The following is a 10,000-nucleotide window of genomic DNA, read 5'->3' on the forward strand; positions in this document are numbered from 1 at the left end:
GCCGGCACTGCCAAGCTCAGTGATAGTGATGAATTCACTTTTAAACATCCTCTTCCAGTATTTACGAGGAAAAGTGTGTGTGAAGTGAATGAAGGAGAAACGGTGGAGCAGGATGTGGAAGCCATGGAGGCGGAGGATATATCCCTCAAGAGAGCAAGGAAGAACTCCCTGGAGGGAAAAACTGAAAAAAAGACAAGGACGGAGATGGGCATGGAGTCATCTGCCACCACGGGGGTTGAAAAACCCGGCGATGTGGTGGAGGTGAAGTTGCCTGACCAAACTGCAGGCAAAGGTAAGGAAGTTTTTACTTTTAATATTGAAAATAACATTGAAAAATTAGTTAATGAAAGTAGGGAGGTTAAACTAGCTAAGGATAAGATAGGGCAACAGGACTCATTAGGAGTATTAAAAAGAATAGGGGTCATAAAAGACAAGATGGTAGGATTGATTGCGGGAAAAAAAATAGATCCAGTTAGCATTGGGGAAATGATCGTTATTTCGCATGAGTATGAAAAGTTAATATTTGAGATAGCATGTGAAAATGAGAGGTTGAGAGGGCGGCTAGAAGAAAGCAAGAAGTTGAATTCAGATAGGAAACCAGTGTCAGTCTTGACTGCAACCCCGATCCCAGCCCCACGCAAAGGGAAAATTTCGGTGCCCCAGATGCAAATCTGTGGCCCAACGGGACCTTTACCGAAGCCGGTGCCAACCTCCCAGAGGTTGTCATATGCGCAGAGGTTGATACAGGTAGGGCCTCTGACCACTCCTCCGGTCATCAAGGAGGCGAGGAAAACTTTCGCGTTGCAAATTAGTGCGAATGAGAAGGGAACTTCAAAGGAAGTTCAGAAAAAAGTAGCAGAGGAGATAGCTCCTGCTCTTGGCGTGCGCGTACACGCAATTGAAAATAATAGTGCAGGATGTAGAGTGCTATTCCCTACTAGTAGGGAAAGGGATTTAGCTATAAAAAATGATAGAATACAGAAGGAAGGCTTAACAGCTGAGATAAAGAAAGAAATAGGGCCGAGACTCATCATTAGGAGAGTCAGCCGGATGATTACATCGACAGAATTTCTGGGGGAGCTTCACAAGCTCAACCTAGAGGGCTTAACGCCTGAAGAATTTAAAAGTGAAGTAAAGTTGATTACTCAACCATGGGAAGGAAAACTAGGGAGAGAGGACTCACTCAATGTCATCATAGAGTGCAGCAACAAAGTATCAAAAGCTTTGAAAAACGTAGGTAGATGTTATATTAAGCACTATTCATATAGGGTAGATGACCTTCCACTGGTCATGTCTTGCTTTAGGTGTTTGAGCCTGGACCATGTCCAAAGTCAGTGTAGAGTAAATAATGTGATATGTAGGCGTTGTGGACATGCGGGCCATTTTGCACGCAGTTGTAGGAATGACGTTCATTGTAGGGATTGTGCCTTCAAAGGTTACCCGGCAGGTCACGATATGTTGACACTTAGATGTCATGTATATAGGGCAGCGGTAAATAGGGCGGCTTCAAAAAACTAAAATGGAGTTACAAAACAATAATTTAGGTAGGATTAGAATATTCCAATTAAATTGCAATAGATCTAAGGATTCGATGAGGGACTTAGGGCAGGCTATGACGGAGTCTCGTTGCAGTTTTGCATTGCTCCAAGAGCCTTATATATCTTTCGGGGGTGTAAAAAACCTCCCAGCGCACATGAAGTCATTTACCAGTAAGAGTGGCAATGCTGCTATTATTGTTAATGACTTCAACACTGAGTGCTGCGTTCTAAATGAAAGTAAGTGGGGAGTCTGCTTAAATGTTGAGGGAAATTTTGGTAGGGTTGTTCTATGCAGTATATACTGCAAATTTTCAGATGAGATAGAACCGTATCTGGAGTATTTGGATCAGGTACTGGAAATTGTTGGGGGTGCGCCTACTGTTTTTGGTCTGGACGCAAATGCTGTTTCTCCTCTGTGGTTTAGCAAGATAAGAGGACATACGTCCGAATCTGTTAAAATTCAGAGGGGTAACAGGATAAGCGAATGGATGACCAGAAACAGCATCCGCGCTGTCAATGTTCCTAGTGAATGGTACACATTCTCCAGTTCGGTTGGAGAGAGCGATATAGATATAACATTAGTTAATGAAGCAGCTTTCAATTGTTTCAATTTTCACTGGTCCATTCAGGCAGGGAAAAGTATTAGTGACCACAATTTAATTCAAGTTGATGTCACTAATAACAACGAAAATCAAGGTGTTCTGTCACCTATAGAGGTTAGACGCTGGCATCTCAGTGATGTCAATTGGGACCTATATAGAGTCAATATCGAACGTAGGGTCACGTTAATTTCTTTACAAGAATTCTCAAGGCGCTCAGTTGATAGTAAAATTCAGTGGTTGACTAGTAATATTTGGGAAGTTAACGATAGGATTCTCAAGAAAATCAGTAGGGAAAACCCAAGGAAGATCAGGTGGTGGACTTCTGAACTCACTGAGTTCCGTAGGTTAGTCAGGAGATCAAGGAAGAAATTCCAGAGGGCTAGGAGTTCAAGACAGTCAGATGTTGACCAGCTTAGGAGTGCTTATAGACAAATCCTTTCAGAGTATAAGAGCATGCTAGCTAGGGCAAAAGAAAATGATTGGGACTCGTTTTTAGAGAGAAATAGGGATGACCCTTGGGGTCAACTTTATAAAATTTGTCGGAAAAAGAAGCAGGAAATAGGAGCTATCAGGGAAGGTGGCATTGTTCACCAAACCTGGAAAGACAGTATAGGAGCTTTAATAAGAAATTTCTTCCCCAGGTCTGAGCTTCCAGCTGCCTCGTTGGCGAATGAGCAGACTGAAGCTCCTAGGTTAGAAATAAACGAGGTAGAATTAGCAGTGGATAGACTTAGGGCGAGAAAATCTCCTGGTTTTGATGGGGTCACGGGTGAAATGGTTAGGGTTGTGTGGGAAGTTGTTCCAGAGTACTTGTTTGAACTCTACTCAAGCTGCATCAGGGAAAGTTATTTCCCAGCTGATTGGAAGCATGCGAAGGTCATGATTCTCCTGAAATCTCAAGATAAGCTGAAAAGCGATCCGCGCTCATACCGCGGTATAAGTCTTCTCCCAGCCCTTGGAAAAGTGCTGGAGAGAATTATGATAGATAGACTAATGGAAGTCATACCAGAACCATGCCCTTATCAATTTGGCTTCACGCCAGGACGTAGTGTTGAAGATGCATGGTCTCACGTGAGCACATGTGTCAGGGGCTCAACATCTAAATATGTTCTAGGAATATTTATTGATTTTAAGGGCGCTTTTGATAATTTAGAATGGTCTAGAGTGGTAGATAAGCTGGCGGCAGTTAGGTGTAGGGAATTAACGCTCTGGAAGAGCTATTTTACCGATAGAATGGCATCAGTCGTTGGGGCGCATGATAGTGTGTCGATAGGGGTTGTGAGAGGTTGCCCACAGGGGTCAATAAGTGGGCCATACCTTTGGAATCTCATGATGGATTCTCTAATAACAGAACTTAGCTCTGGATTTAGCACTGGTCCTGACGACCACCACGGCCCTTATAAGTGCAGTGCTTTCGCCGATGACTTACTAGTATTAGTCGAAGGACAAGCACGACGAGCACTGGAAAGTGAAGGAAATTTCGTATTGGAAAAGGTTCGTGCATGGGGAGAAAGTGTAGGTGTTGAACTCTCTATCGAGAAAACGTCTATGATGCTCCTCAAGGGAAGTTTGTCTAATAATCGGCCTCCGTGCGTTAGGGTTAATAGGGGTGCTGTCTCGGCTGGGACTAGCATAAAATATGAAAAGGTCGTTAGATACCTCGGTGTTACGGTTGGTGAGAGAATGAATTTCCTTCCCCACTTGGGGAAAATTAAGGAAAAACTCGCCATAATGGTTCCTACTGTTCGTCGTATTTTGCGAAGCGAATGGGGTTTGTCGAGAAGGGCAGTCTGCATCATTTATAATGGTCTTTTTGTAGCGTGTGCCACCTTTGGGGCATCAGTATGGTATGACGTTGTCAAACTGGAGGTAGGAAGGAAGATTATTCTCTCGGCGCAGAGAATAATGCTTTTAGGTTCAATTCCTGCGTGCAGGACAGTATCTACGGAGGCTTTGCAGCTACTTGCTGGTGCTCCCCCGCTTGACTTGGAAGCTATCCGGCGGGGTATTGCCTACAAATTGGGGAAGCAACAGCAATTATCTGTTTCAGATTGGGATGAGTGTTCTTCTTGGAATAGGATTAGAACTCGTAGGGAAAGAAAGGAACTTCTGCTTAGTTGCGTCTTTTCTAGGTGGCAAATTAGATGGTCTGGTAGTGAGAAGGGTAGGGCAACCTATGAATTTCTTCCAGATGTTAGACAGGCGTCGAACAGGGAACTTCCAGGGCTCTCTCTCCGCATGTGCTTTTTGGTGACAGGTCATGGTTCTCTTAATGCATTTTTGCATCAGAGAACACTGGCTGAATCCCCAAACTGCATATGTGGTGAGAGGGAAGATTGGCGGCATATTTTATTGAATTGTCAACTCTATTCTCATCTCAGGGATATTGCTAGTATGGGCATTAGACAATTAGGTGACGAGTTTATTTTTAATGAGGTGTTATTCCATAGGGATACAAGAGAAAGTTTTGCAGCTTTTGCCAACGGAGTGTTCCAAAGGCGGAAGGAACTGCAAGGAATTAGTTAGGCTACTGATAAGGTGTCTTGGACGTTATATATTAATTTATTAATCTATGAATTTTTAAGTCTCGTTACAGGCAGATGGATCATCGTTGGAACAAGCTGGGAGTTACCCCCCCCCCCCTCTCTTTTTCTCCTCCCTTTCACATTCTATTCTCTTTTATTTTCCTCTTATATATCTCCCAGCTCGTGCGGCTACTGAGCGGTTGCAAATTCAGATTTGCGTTTCTTTTTGTGCTGCAGTGTCCTAAGTTAAACACTACCTCGCTTAACTGAAAGACATTGCATGTGCAGAGGTTGCCAGGCCTCGGGTTTTTAAGGAACTCATCTGGAAGTAACCTTCACGGTTGCGAAGCTCGACCGGAAGCTTTATTCTGGTACCACGGGTGACAGGAGCCCCTGGGTCTTGTGGAGTTTCCGGTGCCTCTGGTATCGGTCTGCCTGATTCAGCCTGTCAATGAGGTAGGCCCCCTGGTGGGAGCATCGTGGTGGCTGTGGTTATTCCCAAATTCGCGGGAGCAGAAGGCTGCTAGTTGGCCTGTTACATCTGAGGTCTCTAGTAGTCAGAGGTGTTAGATAGATCTCGTCTTCGTCCCCTCAGCAAGGGTTGGGGCTATGCCTTAACATAGCTCTAAATTGTACTGGGCAGGCTGGTACTGTCCAGGGCGACGGCCAGCGTTCTTCTCTGGCCCCGGTATTGTGGGTAGGCCCACCGTGGAATTAAGGCTTAACGCCAGGCATCCATGTACAGCAAATTTACAATATCTGTCCCTATTTACTGTTTTGGTAGGTGAGAAGGTTAGATTTTGTGATGGAAAAAAATAAGATAATGGTGTCGGTTTCTTCAGACTGCGACTCTGAAAATAATTTTTCAGGAGCGTCGTCGCAAAGAAAAATAAAAAAAAAGAAGTCTAAAGAGTCGCGAGTGTCAGAGTTTTTAAAAAGCAGTGACTGCGAAGGCAAGAGCGAAGATGCTCTAAAGGCTGAAAAGGCTCGAGAAGCCAGGAAGGCCAGGAAGGCAGCCTTGGCTATAGCCGGCACTGCCAAGCTCAGTGATAGTGATGAATTCACTTTTAAACATCCTCTTCCAGTATTTACGAGGAAAAGTGTGTGTGAAGTGAATGAAGGAGAAACGGTGGAGCAGGATGTGGAAGCCATGGAGGCGGAGGATATATCCCTCAAGAGAGCAAGGAAGAACTCCCTGGAGGGAAAAACTGAAAAAAAGACAAGGACGGAGATGGGCATGGAGTCATCTGCCACCACGGGGGTTGAAAAACCCGGCGATGTGGTGGAGGTGAAGTTGCCTGACCAAACTGCAGGCAAAGGTAAGGAAGTTTTTACTTTTAATATTGAAAATAACATTGAAAAATTAGTTAATGAAAGTAGGGAGGTTAAACTAGCTAAGGATAAGATAGGGCAACAGGACTCATTAGGAGTATTAAAAAGAATAGGGGTCATAAAAGACAAGATGGTAGGATTGATTGCGGGAAAAAAAATAGATCCAGTTAGCATTGGGGAAATGATCGTTATTTCGCATGAGTATGAAAAGTTAATATTTGAGATAGCATGTGAAAATGAGAGGTTGAGAGGGCGGCTAGAAGAAAGCAAGAAATTGAATTCAGATAGGAAACCAGTGTCAGTCTTGACTGCAACCCCGATCCCAGCCCCACGCAAAGGGAAAATTTCGGTGCCCCAGATGCAAATCTGTGGCCCAACGGGACCTTTACCGAAGCCGGTGCCAACCTCCCAGAGGTTGTCATATGCGCAGAGGTTGATACAGGTAGGGCCTCTGACCACTCCTCCGGTCATCAAGGAGGCGAGGAAAACTTTCGCGTTGCAAATTAGTGCGAATGAGAAGGGAACTTCAAAGGAAGTTCAGAAAAAAGTAGCAGAGGAGATAGCTCCTGCTCTTGGCGTGCGCGTACACGCAATTGAAAATAATAGTGCAGGATGTAGAGTGCTATTCCCTACTAGTAGGGAAAGGGATTTAGCTATAAAAAATGATAGAATACAGAAGGAAGGCTTAACAGCTGAGATAAAGAAAGAAATAGGGCCGAGACTCATCATTAGGAGAGTCAGCCGGATGATTACATCGACAGAATTTCTGGGGGAGCTTCACAAGCTCAACCTAGAGGGCTTAACGCCTGAAGAATTTAAAAGTGAAGTAAAGTTGATTACTCAACCATGGGAAGGAAAACTAGGGAGAGAGGACTCACTCAATGTCATCATAGAGTGCAGCAACAAAGTATCAAAAGCTTTGAAAAACGTAGGTAGATGTTATATTAAGCACTATTCATATAGGGTAGATGACCTTCCACTGGTCATGTCTTGCTTTAGGTGTTTGAGCCTGGACCATGTCCAAAGTCAGTGTAGAGTAAATAATGTGATATGTAGGCGTTGTGGACATGCGGGCCATCTTGCACGCAGTTGTAGGAATGACGTTCATTGTAGGGATTGTGCCTTCAAAGGTTACCCGGCAGGTCACGATATGTTGACACTTAGATGTCATGTATATAGGGCAGCGGTAAATAGGGCGGCTTCAAAAAACTAAAATGGAGTTACAAAACAATAATTTAGGTAAGATTAGAATATTCCAATTAAATTGCAATAGATCTAAGGATTCGATGAGGGACTTAGGGCAGGCTATGACGGAGTCTCGTTGCAGTTTTGCATTGCTCCAAGAGCCTTATATATCTTTCGGGGGTGTAAAAAACCTCCCAGCGCACATGAAGTCATTTACCAGTAAGAGTGGCAATGCTGCTATTATTGTTAATGACTTCAACACTGAGTGCTGCGTTCTAAATGAAAGTAAGTGGGGAGTCTGCTTAAATGTTGAGGGAAATTTTGGTAGGGTTGTTCTATGCAGTATATACTGCAAATTTTCAGATGAGATAGAACCGTATCTGGAGTATTTGGATCAGGTACTGGAAATTGTTGGGGGTGCGCCTACTGTTTTTGGTCTGGACGCAAATGCTGTTTCTCCTCTGTGGTTTAGCAAGATAAGAGGACATACGTCCGAATCTGTTAAAATTCAGAGGGGTAACAGGATAAGCGAATGGATGACCAGAAACAGCATCCGCGCTGTCAATGTTCCTAGTGAATGGTACACATTCTCCAGTTCGGTTGGAGAGAGCGATATAGATATAACATTAGTTAATGAAGCAGCTTTCAATTGTTTCAATTTTCACTGGTCCATTCAGGCAGGGAAAAGTATTAGTGACCACAATTTAATTCAAGTTGATGTCACTAATAACAACGAAAATCAAGGTGTTCTGTCACCTATAGAGGTTAGACGCTGGCATCTCAGTGATGTCAATTGGGACCTATATAGAGTCAATATCGAACGTAGGGTCACGTTAATTTCTTTACAAGAATTCTCAAGGCGCTCAGTTGATAGTAAAATTCAGTGGTTGACTAGTAATATTTGGGAAGTTAACGATAGGATTCTCAAGAAAATCAGTAGGGAAAACCCAAGGAAGATCAGGTGGTGGACTTCTGAACTCACTGAGTTCCGTAGGTTAGTCAGGAGATCAAGGAAGAAATTCCAGAGGGCTAGGAGTTCAAGACAGTCAGATGTTGACCAGCTTAGGAGTGCTTATAGACAAATCCTTTCAGAGTATAAGAGCATGCTAGCTAGGGCAAAAGAAAATGATTGGGACTCGTTTTTAGAGAGAAATAGGGATGACCCTTGGGGTCAACTTTATAAAATTTGTCGGAAAAAGAAGCAGGAAATAGGAGCTATCAGGGAAGGTGGCATTGTTCACCAAACCTGGAAAGACAGTATAGGAGCTTTAATAAGAAATTTCTTCCCCAGGTCTGAGCTTCCAGCTGCCTCGTTGGCGAATGAGCAGACTGAAGCTCCTAGGTTAGAAATAAACGAGGTAGAATTAGCAGTGGATAGACTTAGGGCGAGAAAATCTCCTGGTTTTGATGGGGTCACGGGTGAAATGGTTAGGGTTGTGTGGGAAGTTGTTCCAGAGTACTTGTTTGAACTCTACTCAAGCTGCATCAGGGAAAGTTATTTCCCAGCTGATTGGAAGCATGCGAAGGTCATGATTCTCCTGAAGTCTCAAGATAAGCTGAAAAGCGATCCGCGCTCATACCGCGGTATAAGTCTTCTCCCAGCCCTTGGAAAAGTGCTGGAGAGAATTATGATAGATAGACTAATGGAAGTCATACCAGAACCATGCCCTTATCAATTTGGCTTCACGCCAGGACGTAGTGTTGAAGATGCATGGTCTCACGTGAGCACATGTGTCAGGGGCTCAACATCTAAATATGTTCTAGGAATATTTATTGATTTTAAGGGCGCTTTTGATAATTTAGAATGGTCTAGAGTGGTAGATAAGCTGGCGGCAGTTAGGTGTAGGGAATTAACGCTCTGGAAGAGCTATTTTACCGATAGAATGGCATCAGTCGTTGGAGCGCATGATAGTGTGTCGATAGGGGTTGTGAGAGGTTGCCCACAGGGGTCAATAAGTGGGCCATACCTTTGGAATCTCATGATGGATTCTCTAATAACAGAACTTAGCTCTGGATTTAGCACTGGTCCTGACGACCACCACGGCCCTTATAAGTGCAGTGCTTTCGCCGATGACTTACTAGTATTAGTCGAAGGACAAGCACGACGAGCACTGGAAAGTGAAGGAAATTTCGTATTGGAAAAGGTTCGTGCATGGGGAGAAAGTGTAGGTGTTGAACTCTCTATCGAGAAAACGTCTATGATGCTCCTCAAGGGAAGTTTGTCTAATAATCGGCCTCCGTGCGTTAGGGTTAATAGGGGTGCTGTCTCGGCTGGGACTAGCATAAAATATGAAAAGGTCGTTAGATACCTCGGTGTTACGGTTGGTGAGAGAATGAATTTCCTTCCCCACTTGGGGAAAATTAAGGAAAAACTCGCCATAATGGTTCCTACTGTTCGTCGTATTTTGCGAAGCGAATGGGGTTTGTCGAGAAGGGCAGTCTGCATCATTTATAATGATCTTTTTGTAGCGTGTGCCACCTTTGGGGCATCAGTATGGTATGACGTTGTCAAACTGGAGGTAGGAAGGAAGATTATTCTCTCGGCGCAGAGAATAATGCTTTTAGGTTCAATTCCTGCGTGCAGGACAGTATCTACGGAGGCTTTGCAGCTACTTGCTGGTGCTCCCCCGCTTGACTTGGAAGCTATCCGGCGGGGTATTGCCTACAAATTGGGGAAGCAACAGCAATTATCTGTTTCAGATTGGGATGAGTGTTCTTCTTGGAATAGGATTAGAACTCGTAGGGAAAGAAAGGAACTTCTGCTTAGTTGCGTCTTTTCTAGGTGGCAAATTAGATGGTCTGGTAGTGAGAAGGGTAG

The sequence above is a fragment of the Episyrphus balteatus genome, assembly GCF_945859705.1.
Source record: "Episyrphus balteatus chromosome X unlocalized genomic scaffold, idEpiBalt1.1 SUPER_X_unloc_1, whole genome shotgun sequence".
Classification (NCBI taxonomy): Eukaryota; Metazoa; Arthropoda; class Insecta; order Diptera; family Syrphidae; genus Episyrphus; species Episyrphus balteatus.